This window comes from Canis lupus, chromosome 25, assembly GCF_003254725.2.
Source record: "Canis lupus dingo isolate Sandy chromosome 25, ASM325472v2, whole genome shotgun sequence".
Taxonomy (NCBI): Eukaryota; Metazoa; Chordata; class Mammalia; order Carnivora; family Canidae; genus Canis; species Canis lupus.
Window position 1 is genome coordinate 47,869,012 of NC_064267.1, and position 19,954 is coordinate 47,888,965.

The following is a 19,954-nucleotide window of genomic DNA, read 5'->3' on the forward strand; positions in this document are numbered from 1 at the left end:
GTAAATAAAAATAAAAGCTTAGCTTCAGAACAGGCAGCAGGTGTGTAGTTCCCGTGTCCTCTTTGCCCAGCACACCACACCTGAACCATCCTTAAGTCCCTACCGCCTTGGGAGGAGAGGGTCCTGGGACCGCGACAGAGGCCAGGCCTCTCTGCAGCCCGTGTCGCTGGCTCACCAGTTGGACGGAGGCTGCATTGCCCCTAAAGCCACCCCATGCCTCCTCCCGTCCCACACTAACCTGCTGATGGGGTCGCACGGCCAGGGGAGGAGATGGTGCTGCCCCAGTGACCCTCACCCTCATACCTTAGAGGTTTGGGATGCAGCCAAGAGACACAAGAGACACAGATACCAAGACCTCGATTCTTTTAAAGAGGGGAAATGACCCCCCATAACTGTATGATCTGTAATAGCAGTGTTTCCTCAAGCTTCCAGATTTGAGGGGAGATCTTGGGATGTGGCAAGTGTTGTTCCAGTTCGGGGGACACCCAGCAAGGACAATCGTGCTCTGGAACCACTGGGTTTGAATGGATGAATCAATCAATGAGAATGAATGAATGAATAACAGGCGGCCCACAGCACTGCACACTCAGGACTAGGCTAGAAAGATCTTTTCACAGCTCTGTGATGTCTGGATCTTTCCTGTTTCCCTATAACTTGGGCCTCTGGGATCCAACAGTGCTTTTCAGCAAAAAGCACTTCCAGTCAAGTGGGAAGCAAGCGCCCTGCCCCTGCGGATGACGCCACTTACCAGCGGGGTGGGGACCTTCGAGAAGCAATCTCTCCTGCAATCCATTTTTGCTGGCAGGGATGTCTCAGTATTAATTCTGCAAAAAAGAAAATTGCTGTGTTTGGCAGACGTCTCCCCAAACCTGAACGCTAAAGACTAAATAACTGTTATCGACAGTGACGTTGCTCAGTTCCTGGGAATACTTTTCATCACTAACCACCACCCCCCCGGCAGATCCCAGCAGACGCCCCCCATCCCGGGGGGGGGGCAGGAACAGAGAGGCAGAGGGTCTTTTTTTCTGCGAGGGGGCCTCTTTAGAGCTGAGACTGATCATGAGCGACACCTGCTCCCCATTTTCTGGGATACACGACTCTCCCAAACTGCTGGAAGCATGACAGCAAAATAGGGTTCACCCTCTTCTAAATTTCCAATGACACTTGCTGTCAATACGAGGAGTTCTGGCCAACGGCTGGCCCAGCTCCTGGATAAACAGCCATGAACCTGAGCAAGGGCAGCAACACAACAAATCCAACACACACTGAGATTTGGATTTAGAGAGGTGACATTTCTTGATTACTAATCCACCCCTGAAGGCACCATTCGCTGGATTTGGGGGAAAAAGAGCTAAACGGTCATTCTCTTTTAGTGCTCACTCCCATCCGATAACTTCAAAACTTGCCTTGTCTGCCGTGGAGCAAACACAAGAGCCTGTGTTTCTCGGCAGCTCCCTCTCCGCCTTCCCCTCTGTGACGTCCCTCCCTGGGCAGGGGAGCAGGGCGGCCTGCGAGCTCGTGCTGGGAGTGAACCGTTAAGGTACCTGCATGTGGAACTTTCTGGCAGACGATGACCTCGGTCCCTGGCTGCTGCTGGCCTCGCTGGCATTTCCAGCTCACCATGCAGGTGTGAAGGGCAGTGCGGCCCGCCAGGGTCCGGCCGCGCTCTCACGATGCCTGCTGGCGACCTCAGCAGGTGCCCGGGAAGCTCCAAGACCCCGGTTCCCATTTTCGGACTTTGGCTAGAGAACAACCGGGGTGCAGCAACAGAGGCCAGTCCTGGGGTGCCCCAGGTGCGTGGGGGAAATGTGGCCTTGGACAGGCTGAACGAAGAGACCATCCCGCAAGACCAAGGACCCAGGGGCCAGCGGTGTTCTTGCCGGAGAGCAGCGGTTCTCAAAGTGTGGTCCCTGAGGCAGTAGCATCAGCATCACGCGGCGGGTCAGTGCCGAGTCGGAGTCAGAGGCTGTGAGCGCGGGGGTGTGAGGCGGTCCTGCAGGGGACTCTGCTGCACTCCGCAGGGGGGCCAATGAGGCAAACCCGCCTTCCTGGGTAGTAATGAGCGGGGAAAGTAGGAACCTGTGGTCAGTTACTTTGTCTCTTTGATTTTTGTTTTTAGGTTCAGAACCTGTGTTTCATCGACTTGGAGAACCACACAGCAAGGGGACAAGTTTTGATCAAACGCTTTTCTGCTCCTCACGCTCTGCTGAATGTCACCGGGGTCAGGAACTGTGGCGTTAAACACTCGCCTACTGTTGGTCCAGACCTGCGGCCCGGGGAGAGGAGGGTGGAGGGGAGGTGTCAGGCCCAGCCCAGGAAGGGAGGTGAGTGACCCTACAGAGGCCAGGCGTCCAGAGAGGTGGGGCTGGGATGGAATCTATAAATCCCTTTCCAGAAAGTCCAAACGCCCCATGTGTTATAAATGAACATGCCTTTTTCATGACAGAAAGCCTCTCCTTGAGCCGGAGGGTGAGAAGGTCAGAGAGAGGAGAGTTGGTTGTTGAAATTTGTGTCTTTCCAAAGCACGCTGTCAGCATTTTGGGGCAGTTCCTGAAGGCTGGTCTCCACCCCAGCCAAGGCCAGCTCCTAGCCTGGGTTTTCAGAGCAGGTTCAGTCCGGTTCCTGCCCCTTTGTCTCCAGGCTGGGAGCCCACCGAGGAGCCCACTTACCTGTCCCTGCTCGGTGCCCTGAACTGGGTTCCCGCCCCGTGGGCCTCCTCGGCCCCTCCACTGGAGAGGAGGGCAGGCCTCTGTGCCCATTTGTCCTGGCAGGGACAGTGGGGCTGTAGCTGTCCTTGACTGTCTGAGATGAGGGATGCTCCCCAGCTCGGCACCATCAGGGATTCCTCCCAGCTCCTTCAAGAGGAGCTTTAGCTCTAATTCCTTTTGCAAACAAACAAACAAACAACCCACAAAGTTTTGCAAGTCAGCTTCTATATAAACGTTAGGTATTTATGAGGATTTAGGAAACGGATGATCTGTCCAGAAGTAGGTGCATCTGGCTGTGCTGTGTCCCTTCAGATCCTGACCTGGGGAGAATTTGAGGAGGCTGGGAACCTGGCACCACAAGACCCAAGATTTGCTTTGCAAAAGAAACCACCCTATCAGTGTGGTTTTCTTACAGATTGAAGCCAATCCACCCACGCTTCCTCTCCAGGCCCTCTGAGCAGGTGTGCAGTGTTGTACGATACTCAGCTGGAGTCACATGCATCCTCTAGGGGAGGAGTTGACCAAGCTACCTCCCCAGCAGCCCACCGCCCTCCCCAGCCTCCCCTAACAAGCTTAGGCCCATTGACTTTGGCTCCAAGACTAGGTACAGGAGACATATGAAGCTTCCAGATTGTCAAAGAGTTTATCATGCTGCCCAAGTCCCAAGAAACTTGCTAGCACCTGCTAGCACCCAGGCCTCAGGATTTGAGTGTGGGCCCCAGTCCCCACAGGTGGCCTCTCTGAGGCTGCAGCCTACCTGCTGGGCCTGCTTCCCTTCACCAGTGGGACACTGGGACCCTGGCTTATTGGGGCCTCCAGCCGAAGGGAGGTGCCAGCCACAGCCTCGCATCACAGGAAGTCCCCAGGCGCCCTGGCCTGACCCCAACCCTTGTGTGCTCCCTGTCCCTGCAGAGAAGGTAAATCTAGCTCTTCCTGTAACAGTCCCCTCTGTGAAAACCCCACCTATTCAGAACACAATGTGTTCTCAAAGTCTGTGCTTGCCTATTCTCTGCAGACTCCCCAGGATGTAACTGTGGATAAAAAGATTATTTATTTTACTCAGTGTTGAGCCATTTATTATATTAAAACAAACATCTATTACTTAATAGGACAAAAGTGCACACATTTTAAAGATAAAATCGAGGCAATTTCAGCCCCTAGTAGCCTGCCACCGGTTATTCCCATGGCCCCTGGAACCACTCTCATGCTTTGCAGATGGAATAATCGGGGTGGAAATGTCAGAGCTGTGAGCCTACAGGGATCAAAATACATGCAGGAACCATCCTCCGCCCTTTAAGACCACCTTTATTGAGCCGACCACAGTTGGGGCTCCTGCCGCTGGCCTCGCCCTCCTCTCCCGGCTTCCCCCTCACACCCTTCTCCTTCTTTTCTGCCTTGGTTCCCTCAGGAAAGAGCTAAGCCTTCGCGGCCTTCACCTTCCTGGAGGGCAAACAAAGCTCCGGACGCTGCCTTGACTTTATCGGACTGAAAACTTTTTTCTGTATCAGAAGTGTTTCTCTCCAGGAAGGCGAATGAGCTCAAAATTGGCTGGGCCAGGCTGACACATCCTTTCAGCAAAATCCTAACTCTGTCTTTTTGTGAATACCGGCTGGGCCGGGTGGGGTGGCGATGCTCAACCAGGGAAGGCTGATGGCTGAGGCAGCCTCTGAACCTCTGCATGATCTGGCCTGCAAGACTGTTCCTCGGCCTTCTTCCCCACCCCATCGCCAGGAAAGGTCTGCTCCTCTTCCCTCTGGGGCCGCTGTACCGCCCTCCACTCCGTGCGGTGGCCTTGAGCATCCTGCAGAGAGCCTGCACCCCTGGGACTTTGGGCCACTTCTTGGCCCAGCCAAGTGCAACACTGATGGTGAGCTCTAACCCAGAAGCTCCCCAAATTATTCAGTGTGCAGGCTTGCATCTGAGTCTCCAGGTGGTGGTGCTGGGGACTTGTTACAGCACGGACAGCTGAGCTACGCCCCCAGAGCTTTGGAGTTAGTGGGTCCAGGGTGAGGCCTGAGAGCTTGCATTTCTGACACGCGGGTCTTCTCTGTAGCTGGTTCTCGGGGACCACCCTTTAGAACCACTGTGGCAGCCGTCACTACTCAAATGTGGTCCATGGGCCAGCATCAGCATCACCTGGGAGCTTGTTAGAAATGCAGTGTTGGAAAAAAATAAAAAAAAGAAAGAAGAAAGAAAGAAAAAGAAAGAAAGAAAGAAAGAAAGAAAGAAAGAAAGAAAGAAAGAAAGAAAGAAAGAAAGAAAGAAAGAAAGAAAAAGAAAGAAATGCAGTGTTGGGCCCTATCCCAGAAGGACTGAACCAGAATCTGCATTTCAACAAGATACCAGAGGATTTGGGTGTACATTAAAGTTTGCAAAGCACTGCTCCAAATGATGTTCTTGGAGGACAAGTCCTTCCTTTTTTTTCTGGATATTCCCAGGCTCTAGTAAAGGAATGAGTGAGGCTGGGGTGTGGGGCTGGGGCAAGCACGCTAGCTTGAGAGAAAACCCAATCGTGAATGCGCATGCCTACCATAGCGCGTATCTACTGACCCACAGCGGGTTCCTGGGCACTTGGAAGAAAAACCCATTAGCATCTTCCACAACCCATGAGGTTCTGGAATCTCATGAAGATGTACCATCATTTTGGCGCCCAGGTGGTCTAAGTAGAATTCAAACTTGGGATTAGCCAAGGGAGGGTTTTGGCAGGTGTGTTTCCACATCTCCCTTTCCGGAAAGAAGGAAGTGTGGGGAAAGACCTTGCAAACCACCTGGGCGTCGGCTCCTGGGACCTCATGGAATGGACCGCCAGACATGGGGCTCAGTTGGCCGTCAACGACTTCTCCATCACTCTGGGGTTGCCGTCAGAAGTTTTTAAACCTACAAGCATCTTCTTCCCCGAGCTCCAGGACTGATAATCCCCAGACTGGAAACGCGGTGGTGTGTGTGATGATCTTCAGACTCACCTCCACGCCCACTCCTGATTACTTGCTGCACGAAACCCTGCTCTCCCGGGCGAGTGAGGGCTGCCTTCGACAACTCAAGAGATGGATGACGTACAAGACAGATTAGCGCATCCGGCAGATGAGGCCCAGCGTTGGGTGATGATGAACGTTTTCATTTGGGCAGAGGTAACAAAATCCTCCTCGCTCCCCAAAAGGAATATTCCACGAGGAAGGAGCGCAGTGATTTCACGTCGCTGGCCTGCAGTGAAGGAAGGAGGAGCTCAGCTTGATAGAAAAGTGGGATGGCCAAGAGTTGCCCAGAAAATACCTTGTAAAAACACGGGTAAGGCAATTTCAAGAGCCCCGTTATTATGTGTCAGGTTCCTGATAGAGCCCCGAGTGCTCGCACAGCCAGGACGGGGGGCAGAGGGGAGCCGAGGGGGTGCGGAGTGGGCCCTCCTTCCTCCGAGCCTATGAATCCTGCAAACGTGGTGGAGGCTCACGTTCACATTCCTCTGATCTCTTTCCTCCCCCAATATTGTCCCCAGGTTTTTTTTCTTTTTTTTCCTGAAATGTGAGTTTTTAGAACAGAATGTAGGCGGAGGGGATTATCAGACAGGAAGGTACTTCTGGTTTCCCACATAAGAGGCTGTGATTTGGCTCCGGCTTAAAATTCTCCGCTCCCTCTTGCCAGCCCACCAGCCCAGGAGGAGCTTGCTCCGAGCTTGACGAAGCCCAGGCCTGCGTTGGAAACATCTGCCTCTTGCCCTTTGTCTTCCTCAAAGCCACAGGGGACCGTGTGGGACTGCGCAGGTATAGGGTCAGTCGTGTCCCTGGGGTTGGAGCAGGAGAGGTAGAGTCAGGAACATGCCCCACTTCGCTTCTTATTCAAGCTCACTCTGGGGTCCTGAGTGAGGGGTGGCTGAGCGGGGTCCATTGTTGCTTCCAAAATGTGATCCTTTTGTCTTCCAAAGGAGAAGGAATTTGCCCAAGGTCAAGGGGATGTGTCCTGTTGGACCCCATCTTTCCTCTACCTTTCCCTTTCTCCTGCTCCTGCCCCCCTACCTTTAAAACCCCCTCAGCCAGTGGCTTTGAAGGGTACAAAGTGCTTCACTCAGGACAAGGGACCCATGGGGCAAAGTCTCTGTGCTTTGGGGGCGTTATATCCTTGGGGTCAGGCATGGCCTTCAAAGTTCACTCCCCACACTAGCCTTCTCCTGGTTGAGCTTCACTCCAACCTCCACAGAAGACCTGGGCCACTGAGGAAGTGACGGCTCTGCATTGGCCTAGGTCAACCCCTCCTGGTAAGAATGTGGGTCACATACCCACCAGCATCGTAGCCAGCAGCCCCCGGTTCTGCCCACAGACCCACAAGCAAGCGCCACCTTTCCCGGGTCAGGTCCCTGGAGCCCTGCCCCACATTAATCTAATCTAGGTCTTGCTTAACCCCCAGAGGTCCTCCCAGTCTACGTCACCAGCTTTGCAGAGGCCGTGAACTACCCATTTCTCTCCCTCACGACCTTGGGCCAGGGCTGGCCTCCAGCCTTGCGTCCTGACAACGTGGCTGTTATCCCATTAACACCTTCTCTCCTCATTCCGGACTTGGGGGGCCGTTCCTCAAACAGCAGACGATTCTAGGTCGGGCTCCTCATGCCCACCGCACACGCCTGCCTGACACTATTGTAGCAGAACTCTTCTATCTGGATTATGGGCTGGAAAACCTCAAGGTTGAGAAGTGATGGCTTTTTTCCAAAATCAGAAAACAGGTGGAAGAAAGATGGATAGGCTGAGTGAGATAAGTCAATCGGAGAAGGACCAACATTATATGGTCTCATTCATTTGGAGGATATAAAAATTAGTGAAAGGGAATAAAGGGGAAAGGAGAGAAAATGAGTGAAAATATCAGTGAGGGTGACAAACCATGAGAGCCTCCTAACTCTGGGAAACGAACGAGGGGCAGTGGAAGGGGAGGAGGGCGGGGGGTGGGGGTGACTGGGTGACGGGCACTGAGGGGGGCAATTGGCGGGATGAGCACTGGGTGTTATGCTATGTGTTGGCAAATTGAACTCCAATAAAAATTTGTTTTTTAAAAGATGGGTAGGATTTCAGAGATGATTTGCAGGAAGAATCATATAACAGGGGAGAAGGCAGGAGAGAGAGCGAGGTGAGAGGGAGGGCGAGACGGAGACAGAGGGAAGAGTGGGACAGGTTTGCCCACGTGCGGCTCTGTTCAGAACAGAGGTGATAACTGAATTCCTGCCTCCCGGAATCTATCCAGCCGGGACTCACCCGGGTGAAAGCCCCAGGCTGGGGAAGGACAAGTGTGGACATCAGGACTCTCATGAAAGCTCCCGAACCTTCATGACCAATAAACTGTTCCAGGCTTCTAAACAATAAGACTATATCTCTGGGGCGCTGGGCCCTTAGGGTGGAGACAACATGGGCCTCCTGCCCCAGCCAGCGGGGGGGGGGGGGCTCCCCCAGGGCCAGGCAACCCCAGGGGCTCCGCTGAATCCGTGGGTCTAGGGGCTATCCCGCAGCCCGGCGGGCTCTCTGCTTCTCCCCTGGGCCAGCTGGAGCGGGGCTGTCTCTCTTCTTCTCTATGCCCCCCACTCCTAATCCCCCAAACCTTGAGGCTGGCAGGTAGAGCACAGATCTGAGTAAGCATCTAGGAGCTGGAGGGGGATCCTGCTGCAGCTTCCCAAGCATCTTAAAATACTGGACCTTCTTCCCTTAGGACACCCTCTGGAAAGTTCCAAAGCTCCTGCTTCAGGCCGCGCCTCGGATTCCTCCTCTCTCCTCTCTCCCCTGACTGTGACCCTGACAGGCCTGCTCCCTTGAATGTAGGGGATCGAGCTCTTGTTTTCTCTTCATCTTCTGCGGACCCAAACCCCAAAGACAAGGCTAAGAGGAGGAATTCTGCTTGCAGCTGCGCCCTTTAAAATACCCGGATCCGCTTGCTCGCAGGTGCCCCAGCACCCACACGAGGCACCAGGGGGGTTCAGATCCACGACTACCCTGCCTCCCCTACTTGCGCAAGGACTGGCCCTCACCCTGTCTTTCCTGTGCTGCTCCATGCGTCATGCACGTGAATCCGACCGGGACCTCAGAGTCCGTGAGTCTTTTCAGCTTCCTGTCTACACTTGCTGGGGTAGCAGATGCTGAGACCATGGGGCCCCAGGTGTCTGTGGGTCCGTGACCGCTACTGTCACCGTCTCCACCCAAGCACGGGGCATGGAGCTGGGAGCGTGGAGCGAAGGCTGTGCACAGGTGTTTCCGTTCGAGCACCAACTGTTCAGAGCATCTTCCTTCTTTCCTCTGTGCTTCAGTGAGGACCATGTTAGGGACCCCCCGACGTGCACAGCTTTCAGTCTGAGGCTGCCTCAGAACCCTTCCAGAAGCCCCTGATCCTGAGCCATCCCTTCAGGCACCTGTCACCGCCCCCCTCACTGCTTCTCCCCATGTCAGGGCCACTTGATAGGACTTTTCTGATAAGACAGAGAAGTCGCGAAGAAGGGTGTATTTGGAAAGCGGGCTGAGCTGGAGATTAGGAAAGCCGGACCGGGGCACCGCACCAACCCCCGTCTCAGTCGCCTCGCTCTGTGGGGCCTCTGTTTCCTCGTTCAGCTAATAATAGCTTGAAATAACTGGATTGCTCCTAAAGTATCTTCAGTATTTAAAAGGTGTTTCTGAGCCAGTTGTGCCTGCTGGAAACCACTCCTGACTTCTCCATGACCTCCCTGAAGTCTTACGGAGATGCTAGAAGGTTCTAGAACTTTCCCCTTTGACTTGGAGCACTTGACTCCACTGAGGTCACGGCGTCCCTCTGACTTCGGGTTATTCTTTGGAAATGGAATGTCGCCGCATCTGCTGTTTTACTGCCGCAGAGTTGCTCTGTGTGCACAAACAGCGCATTGTTTTATTCTTCACTCTTGAATCCCAGTCAAGGGTTTCAAAAGGGATAAAATAAGACGGTCCCAAGGGAGCTGTTGTTCAGCACAAACACCCTTAAGCCTCTGGGTGTGTCTGTCGTCGGTTCTCCTGCTGACATCATGGGCTACCAGCGCAGTCTGTACTCTCTGACTCACTCCGGGAGGGTGTTTTACAGCTGAATAGGAGGGAGTTACTACCGAGCTGCCCCTCCAATACCTTCTGTCTGTACAAGTTTTAATTGGGTACCCAGAGGCACAGAAATGATTTCTTTTCAGTAATGAAAGAACCTCTAAAGAGACAGGACTCCATCCCCCCCGGGGGAACTGTATGAACAAGAGTGTGAAGAACTCTTTTAGCAATGGAAGTCAGTGTACTGTGATTCCCCAGGGATAAAGGGAAAAAGTTGAGGATTATCCCAGCCTATGGAAGACTCCTCGACAAGTCCCATCTGTCAGGGAATCGTCACTCACCCTGCTTTACGGACTGACCAGCAGCTTACTTTCCATCAGCAGGTGGTTCAGAGGAACCCAGAGATTAGGGCTACGGAAAATCATTTTGAAAACACAAGTCACAGTGAGAAATTCTATGTGCAAGTGGTTAGCACAGCACTCAACTGTGCGATAGGAATCCTATAATATTAATTTTTTTCTGTCATATAAAAATTATTAAAAGGCAATGTGTGGCGGTAACGTGGACCAGGAGGGAAGTGAAAGGTTGTGTGGTAGATCTGTTTCCCAAAACGGCGGCGGTACTATCTGCCATGCCCCATGCCCCTTTGCAATATGACCCTGCTATTCCCCTGGTAGGAGAGAGTCCCCTTTTCCTTCCCTTGAAGCTGGGCGGGCCCTGTGAGCTTTCTCGACCAAGAGAATGTGGCAGAAATAATGTCATGTAACTTCCAAGCCTGAACCTTAAGATGTCTACGGCTTCCGCTCTTGTCTCTGAGAAAACTGACTTTCCTGAGACGACCATGCTGTGAGGAAGCCCAAGCTAGCCAGTGGGAAAGAGGGGCCACATGAAGGAGCACCAGGTGCCAGGCCTGGGAACAAAGCCCTCTTTCAGCCCATCCCAGGTACCACCTGAATCCAGCCTAGCTGGTAATCACCACCAGTATCACATGACACAGACTAACCACCTGGCCAGAATTCCTGACCCACCCAGTCAAGAACCAATAAAGTGATGATTAGTTGAAGTCTCATACAGGTGGTATGAGACTGAGGCCAGGTCACTTCTCAGCCAGACCTAACGTTCCAGCAGCCATGGGTGGGGTGTCCAAGGACTGACCCTAAGGAAGACTCTTTGGCCTCTGTGGATGTCAGAATCCAGAAAACTGGACAGACACAAGTTTATCTAAACTGGGCTTTATTTCTCTGGCATAGCGATAAGTCCATAGGCAGGCAAATGAGGGCTGGCAAGACACCAGTACGGTTCTGATTCTTTTTTATTTTTAAAGATAGATAGACCGACAGACAGATAGATTTATTTATTTGTTTGTTTGTTTGTTTGTTTGTTTATTATTTAAGCAGGGGAGAGAAATAGAGAATCCCAAGCAGACTCCTCCATGAGTGTGGAACTCGATGCAGGGCTCGATCCTATGACCCCTCAATCATGACCTAAGCAGAAACTGAGAGTCAGATGCCCAAGCACCTCATCCACCCTGACGCCTCCTTCCTCTGATTCTTAGATGTGGCACTGGCCCACAGGCTCCCTGGATGCATCCACCACCTAGGTAATTTGCTCACACTTCCAGGCAGGAAGGAAGAGAGGGAAAGGACAACTCTTAAAAGGAAATTCCAGTTCGGTCTGGAAATTCCCTTTTCACCAGGAAAGCACCCACTTTGCTAGAAGCTTCACCTGTCATGTTGCTGCTGAAGTCCTCGGGGCCAGAACAAGGTGAGGAATCTGTCTTTATTAGCAGGAGGTCGTGTGCACACTCTGATGTAAACCAGCTTCTCTTGGTCAGGGAAAGGACAAGAGCCTGTAGCTGGTGTTAGAAGTAAGGAAGAAGGTGGGTACATATAATGGGGAGTCAATCTGTGGCATCTGTAGCAGTCAGAAGGTTAGTGGACTGAAAAGATCTTTGGGCAAGGTGAGAAATGATGGCATATGCCGGATGGGAGTTGACATGTGCTTCCATCTAGAAGGAGAAGATTATACCTATATATATAAGTATACTATATACTACATGTGTAGTATATTTCCAACACTATCTATATATATTACCTACACACACTAGAATATACATATAAAATATGATATATAAGATATGCACATATGTATATACACTAAATCACCATTTAATATTTGGACTTTGGTATTTGAGCTTGATGCTGACTCGCCTTGCTCCACATCTTCTCCAGTTCCAACTAATGTGCCTTTTTGCTCCACAGAGGCTAAAAGCTAAAAACTTAACTTCCCAGACTCCCTTGCAGCAGGGATTCTGTTGTGACTTAGTCTGTGCCCATCAGAAGCACTCCAACACAAGTATCACATTATTGCTGAATGTCTGAAACTAATACCATGTTACATGTCAATCATAACTCAAAAAATAAGAAAGAAGCTCTCCTTTGAAGAGTGCGTTTGGAAGGGAGTTGAGTGGGAGAGAGGCAGGTCCTGAGGCTCCCCAGGCTGCACTGGATCGGGGGCTCCCCACTTGGCAGGAAGCTTGCTGGGCAGCTGCTCCAGCATAAGAGTTGTCCCCAGAAACTCACCTGGAATCATATTCTCCAGAACCCCCAGAGTGTGTTGTCCATTCGAGAACAGAAGGAAAGCCCTTTCTAAACTGGCCAGACTAACTCTTCTGTCACTGAGACTTGATCCCAGTGTCACAGAGCCCTCGATCCACGTCAGCGTCCCCCACTCCCTAGCTGTGTGACCGGGGATAAGTTAGGTCATGTCTCTGAACCTTGACGTCTTTTCTCTGAAACAGAGTTCTTGCTCAGATGGATGATAAAACTGCATGCAAAATGCTCTGACCAGTGCCCAACCCTGAGTGAATGTTCGACATTGACCTCTACAACCTCAACTCGGAAGCTTTAGTGAAAGCACAATGGGAGGAGTAGCTGAATGGGGAGGCCACTGGAGACACATCCTGATGTGAGATGATGGCCTCATGCTCTACGGGGTTCAATGGGAGGTGGCACACAGGAGCCCAGACTCGGAGCCCGTGTTCACATCTGTCTCCTCCAATAACCTGTAAGCCCCTGGGTCTTGGGCTGAGTTTCAAGCTATTTGTATTTCTTTTAGCTTCTACCATAAAACCTGATCCAGAGAAGTCTGAGTACATCCTGTTTGGAAGCCTGTAAATGCTGAGAATGGTCTTGGAACCAGGACCCAGGCAGTTACCATGTTGTGAAACACCATTTGTGCGTCCACGCTCTGCCAACTGCAGCCGTGGTGATGATCAGGACAGATGCTGTCACTGTCTTCATAGAGTTCCCAGTCTTGCACAGGAAACAGACCCTGGAAAGTTGGCACATGCTTATGTACAACTGTTGGCATCTGCTTATATACATCATGTTATGTACATCATGTCACAGAAGAAGGGAGTGCAGTGACGGTGAGCATTCAGTCTGTGATTCCAGGGAGGTGCTCCTGAAGAAGGCACATTTGACCTCATTGAATAAATAAATATATAGAAGCTACTTTAGTTTCCCTGTGGGAGTCTTGGGTGACCAAGATGCTGTGGTGCCAAAGGTAGTTTTTGTAGGGAGCAGAAAGTAAGTCGATGCTGCTGAAGGCAGTAGGGAGTCAAGACAGACTGTGGAGGAACAAGGCTGTGTTTTCAAGGTCCATCTGGAAGCCTGTGCAGGATACAAAGGGGAGAGGAGGGTAGGGGTTGAGTCATAGACCTGGACCACCACCTCAGTGGGAACGGAAAAGCAGAGGAAAGAGAGTTTTGGCAGAGAACTTACAGATTTTGTTACATATCTATGTTTCCTACTTGTGGATCTCCTCAGAAGATGAAGGGAGGTGACTGTAATCATTCCATTGGCCCAACTTGTCCTTGGGGAAGCTTTAATGACCCATCTGTGTGTGTCTATCAACAGCTTGGATCCCACATTATTTGGTTGTTAATCTGTTAATCCCCGGAGCACTGAGAGACCTCAGTGGAGGAAGGATGCCTTATCTCTGCACCACAGTGCTGCAGGACTCGTGTCCAGTAAGTGGTAGCCAGGAGCAGGAACAATAGTGGGTGGAATTCTGTAAATGCCTACGGAATGAGACTGTGCACAAATGAATAACACCCACACATTAAGCAATGTGGAGACAGCCGTTCCCTCCAACTCTCAGAGGAGTGTCCTGTCAGTTTTTGATGACCTTCGAGTATAGGATGTCATAATTAGTAAGAGCTAGGACTTGCTGAGCCAAGTCCTGGGCCCACTACTGCACAGAGTTCTGTGGGGTGTCTTGGGTGCAGGGAGAGGAAAGGGCAGAGGGGAGATGCCAAGTAGGTGGAGCACTAGCTCTTCCCTTAGGACCCCAGGCAGCCAGGGAAGGGGAAGGGGAAGAGGTCAGCTCTGGATCTTGGCCCTGCCCTCCACAGGGTGATCCAGGGAAATCATAGCATCGTAGTGAAGCCCGGACCAGAGTGCATGAAGTAGCTTACTAGTTACAAGAGTGCAAAGCCACAGAACGCAAACTGAAACTTTCTAGTGGAACCGTGCGGACTACGTGGGTTAATATGACTCAGGTAGGCAATACCAAGTTGGCTTCCTGGAAAAGGTAAATTTTGAGCAGAATTTAAAAAGAAGGAAGTGCATGAATTTGCAGAGAAGAAAGGGAGTCCTTTTGTTCTTCTTTAAGATTGCCTTAGTTATCTTGGCCCTTTGAATTCCCACATTTCAAGTGCCAACTTGTCAAATATCACAAAGCAGACCCTGTTGGGGTTTGATTGGGATTTTATTGAATCAATGGCTTCCTTTAAGTAGGGCTGAAATTTTTACAATATTGGATTTTCAATCAAGGAACATGGTATATTCTCTCTTTTTATGTCCAGGAAAGGCATTTTAAGTGAAGATTTGACCCCCTGTCCTGTTGGGAATCTTTGAGAGGTTATACTGAAGAAGGAAATCACAAGCCCACCCATACTCAGGAGGAACCACAGGACTCTAAAGACGGAGTGGTGTCAGCGAGGGTACGACGGGCACCAAGGCTTATAGGTCTAATGAACCTGGTGTCAGGAGTTCAAACTCACAGTCAGGAGGAGTATTATTTCTGCGTCTCTGGGTTATTGGGTATAAATAGGAACGATCTCATCTTGCTGCTTCATGGGGCATCTGAAGAAATTAAATGAAATTCCTTCCAAACTACAGGATTCTATTCAGATATTAGAAGTCACTCCTATTCCTATTACACAGTCATTTCATAAGATTTCTATCATGGAAGAGATGGCCCCTGGTCCTCCGCAGAAGATCTACGATGTTTGGTGCTGGAGATTGCTGAATAAATGGAAGCAGATTACTAGTAAAGTAGCCCACCAATGGGGACCTTTTTTTTTTTTTTTTTTTTAAAGAAGGCATCACGTAACTGAAATTTAGCTTGGAAGTCATCCTTGATCCTTTCTTTACACTCACCTCCGGTCAAGTCCTTGCCTTTTTTTAAGTGTGACTGGATGACATATACCTTCCATCTTTGATGCCCATCACCCCAGTCCTGGCAGTCTTGGCCTGCGTGACCCAGCTAGCAGGGTCCGAGGCAGAATCATGCATGCTAGTACTATCCCAAGGAGTGAGTTCCCTGGAAAACAGTCTTGAGCATGAAGAGCAGTGAGTAGGGGGAAGAGTGAGAGCCAATCTAAGGGTGCAGGTGTCACAAGATGACCTCCACTTGGTCACAAGTGTCCTTGCTGGCTAGTCCTTATGGTACCATTTTCTGAAGGTCCTAAGAATGCTTTAGTCTGAGAACAATTCATTCTGAGGAAGAAAAGAGAAGTCACTTCTCCATCTGCTTCCATCTTCCACTGGTCTAAAGTTTACGGGACCGTAATTCCCCATGATCTGCAGGTTGCACATGTATGGACTAGAGTGGGAGGAGAGGTAGGCATGGAGGCACCACAGGATTGTGCCGGCCTGATTTCTTGGAATCCACATGGAGCTGGTCAGAGTGGTGGCTGGTGCAGAACAAGTGGCCAAAGGCCCTGGAAATAGATGAGGAACCAAAGCAGTTTCTGAAACACCTGCTACCGTAATCTCTCACGTGGGTGACATCAAGGTTTTCCCCATGTCCCGTGCACTGACTTAATCTTAACAAACATGTAAATTATTTGTTGAATGCTCTTACTGTCTCTTCCTCTAAAAATCTTCCTTATGACACACTTTCTACAAAGGGAACATTTCTTCCCTAGTATCATCTATCACTTGAGAGGGTAAAAGGAATTGAACCACGATTTAATTTGGAACCTGGAGTCGTATATAAACCAGATTTGAATCCTGTTCTGCTCCACACTTGCTTTGTGACTTCGGGTATCTCTGAAATGCATCCCAGTTATAAAACGGGCATCATCGTGGTCTTCCCAAGTAGGCTGTCGTGAGTATCACATGAGTAACCGTATGTCGGACCACTTCGCAGAGTGTCAGACACACGGAAGGAAGCCTTTGGGAACGTCAGCACCCATCAGCATCACAACCACCAGTCATCGTCACTGTCATCATGGTTGTCCCTGGTTTGAAGGTCCCAGCTTTGTACTCGCTGCATCTACGTAAGAGAAGTAACAACGACCCCTTCTAAGGCTTTGCAGGAATAGGATGAGTCAAATTGGAGAAAGAGCTTTTCCAACTATGGTGCCAGCTGGGAAGATTGGGGCTCACACTCACTCTGATTCCCCCCTCATGATTCCCAAGCTCTGCATCATTCAAAACACCTTTTAGAAAGTTAAAACAAGAGAGAGTGGTTTGGATTAGGGAAGATTTGGATGGAGAATCTCTAAACAGAGACAGAGAGAAGGATGTAATGTTTCCCGGGAGCATCACCTGCTCCATCGCCAGGACAACTCTCCAAGGTGGGATTTATTAACCTCATTCTGCAAATGAGGAAAGGAACGCTCAGAGAGATCAAGGGATACACCCAAGACCACAGGGCTAGTAAATCAGAGAGCCCGGGGGCTGTGTTCCTCCCAGCCCCCCGTGGTTCCCAGCACAGCGGCCCTCTCACGGAGTTGGGGGTGTTCTAAATCTCCAGGTTCGAGCAATCACTTCTGCACTGTTTGAAAAGCAGGAATTAATCCCCGGGCCCCTGGGAACACTCTCTGAGCAGAGATAATTCCGCAACACATCCCAGTGTATAGTTTCTCTGCGTCCCCACTTCCACCTGGTTCCGAGCCGTAAGTCAATCTCGCAGCCAGTAAGCTAAATTCCCAGGGTGCTCTTAAGATACAGAAATTCCAGCAGTAAATAGCAAGACTGTTAGACCAGATTAAACTTGCCAGAGTGATTTGAGCGGAGCTGAGAAAAATGGACCCCCTTGAAATGATACGCTATCAGCCAACAGTAACATAACCCTGGAAACGAACCTTTCGGTTTGTTATTCAACACGCAGAACACATGGCAAAGAAGGAGCCTTGGCCAAAATCTAGCATCCACGGGGGTGTGGAAAATGTAAGCTGTACTTAATTTACTTTTCATCCTCCTGCTCTCCTCCCCCTGGCCCCCCAATAAAATGCTCGTGTGGGGAATTCCCTGATTTTGACATTGGAAATCTACGGAGTCCGTGAGGAAGGTGACTGAGGATAGGGTGGCCCCTTGGCTTAGGATTGGGATCAGAGCACAGAAGGGGAGCCAGGCGGCCAACGGCAGAGGGGGGCGAGTCCTGTCGACTCGGGGCCCAGGGACGCATATGGGGGGCATCCATTCTCACCCCATTTTTCTTGTAACTGCTTAAAAACGGAAAACAAAACAAGGCGGGGACTTTATTTTTCTAGGGAACTGATACAGTTTAAAGAAAAACCCCAACCTGTTCTTACAGAGGTCAGTTTTCTCACGAGGACCAAGAGCGCCGAGGGTCCAGCGCCCTCCCGACCCCGTCCCAAAGGCCTCCGGTTTCGGGAGGCCCCCGGGAGCACATGCTGCACACCCTTGTCTGGCGTCACTTCTCCCGTCCATCTCTGGTTGGGAGGAAGCCCATGCACGACGGCGACACTGGAGAGGTGGGTCACCTTAGCTGAGGAGGCAAGAAGCCCTGTAGCTCCATAGTCGGGTGGGTGATTCTCTGCAAAGTTGTTCACACCTCGAGGACAACACCCAGACGACAGGTCACGCTGTGGTGCCCTTTCCAGCCTGCATTCTGGGTTGTCACCGGCCGAACTCAGGTCCCCATTGCCTCCACCCATCAAGGTCTGAGACCGCCCTCTGGGTGACGGCGCCCTGACCGTATTTCGAGCTGGAAAACCATGTCTTCTGGAATAGATTGCTCTGGCTACCATGGCCCTGGCCCTTGGAGAGGGAATATGAAGAGCTGGGGAGATGCCACCAGCAGACGAGCTTTGGGGAGCGGCGGGAGGAGTGAGTGGGTCAGGGAGCACGGACGGCCCAGCAAGGCACCGACAGCACCACTCCTCCCTACCCCGGGGACTGCAAAACCAGGGGCATGGAACAGTTCTTGAGCCTGTGCAGGAAGGAGGTGCCTCTCCTCCTGCCCAGGACCGAGCCTTCTCCTCTTAAAGGGTCTGGAGCCTCCTGGAGGGCAGCAGAGGGAGCATGGGGCCTGTGAGGCTCGGCACAGCTTAGACGTCCACCGGCTGTCGGGCCTTGGGTCCCCGGGACGTGAGCTCATCATCAGGAGAAGCATCATTTGTAATGGGCCTGGCTGGCCGGACGTTCTGTAACTGGGGTCGCTGCGTGTGCCAAAGCACTCACCCCAGTATGATAAATCAGGGAGCCACCCCTTCTGCAAGGAGGCACTTGAAATTTCTACTTCCGGTGAGCGATGAAGGGACGGTCACTCCTGAAACCATAGACGTGAACTTGCCTGCCACTCCCACTTCAGAGCAGCCTAGAGCCAAGGGCTTGGCTGGCGGACACGGAGAGGCCACGCTCCCCCCTGGAATTGCAGACACCAGACAGGGGTGTGGACCCAAGCGAGCAGCTGAGCCCGGAGACCCAGGCCACCCATCTGGAGCGTCAGCCTCCCTGAGGTGAAGGAAAGCGGAGGAACCAACTGGTATCGGCAAATACCTGCAGTGAGACGACTGTGGTGACAGCTCCAGGCTTTGTGGCCTCTGACCCCAAAGGCCTGTCCTTTAACTCTCGCTCTGCAAATCCACTTGTCAGGCAGTGTTCACAACAGCTCGAGGCAAGTGATCCCCCCCCCCACCGCCCCCCGCCTCCGACCTTAGATGCACTATTTACCTTCGAAGAAAGCAGGTGTCGGGACCTGCAGGTGTCGGGACTTGCCGGAGGAGGCTTGGGGGCTCACCGGGCCACTCTTGCTGAAATAACGTCCTTAGACCCACTCCCCTTGGAAAATGCTGGAATTCGGACTGCAATGGAGAAATGTCACCCAGCCCAGTGTGGCAAGGAGGCATTTGCCCCCGGAACGTCAACAGCCCATCCGAGATGACTCCCTAGGCGTTCCCTCTTGCAGGGCACAGCGCACTTGGGGCACGAGGGCACTGTTCCACCCCCCGTCGGGTGTTTCTGTTTATCTTGTTTTCTTTCTTTCTTTCTTTCTTTCTTTCTTTCTTTCTTTCTTTCTTTCTTTCTTTCTTTCTTTCTCTCTCTCTCTCTCTCTCTCTCTCTCTCTCTTTCTTTCTTTCTTTCTTTCTTTCTTTCTTTCTTTCTTTTTAATTTTGGGAAAGAGTCACTTTGTTCTGAGTTCTGACTCTGGGACGGCAACAATCCCCCAAAACCCAAAAGCTCTGCAGCTGTGGCCTCTGGAGCAGGGAACCCAAGTCCCTTTGCTGACCGGCCTGTCCCCCTGCCCCCCGGGACGCGTCCTCTACACTCACCCAGGACCGAGTCAGCCGACCAGGGGCCGGGCCTACGGACACGGGCGGCACCCCGCCAGGTGCTCCCGGGGACCCTGCTGACCCCGCGCGTCACCCCGCGGCCGGGACCCCAGCCAGCACACCAGCTGCCGTGGCTGGGCACCCCCCACCCCACCCCCGGAAAGTGAAGAAGTTGACCGAGACTGTTTGGCGCAGTCTCTGGAAACTGAACAGAGCGGGAGAATGATAAGCAAAGCTCTTGCTTAATTAAAAGCACATTTGTACAAGGTTAGGCCTGGCAGGAAAATGACAAAGGCAGTTAAAATTTATACATCAAGCCATCCTCTCTTGAGAGCTGTCCTCCAAACCCTGGCGGATTCGGGGTGCTGGATTTTCTCTTCCAACAGAGCCCGAACCTCTGGGCTGGGGTGAGCCAAGTGTGAGCTCCC

The 19,954-nt window shown here is 51.7% G+C and overlaps 1 long non-coding RNA gene across 1 annotated transcript; it reads left to right on the forward strand.

Moving 5' to 3' along the window:
* The first annotated feature begins 811 nt into the window (after nt 1–811).
* LOC118355457 (uncharacterized) lies at nt 812–3,766 on the forward strand. Its single transcript, XR_004817891.1, has 2 exons — nt 812–1,941; nt 2,120–3,766. It is a non-coding gene; the product is annotated as an uncharacterized LOC118355457 (long non-coding RNA).
* Nucleotides 3,767–19,954: the final 16,188 nt, after the last annotated feature.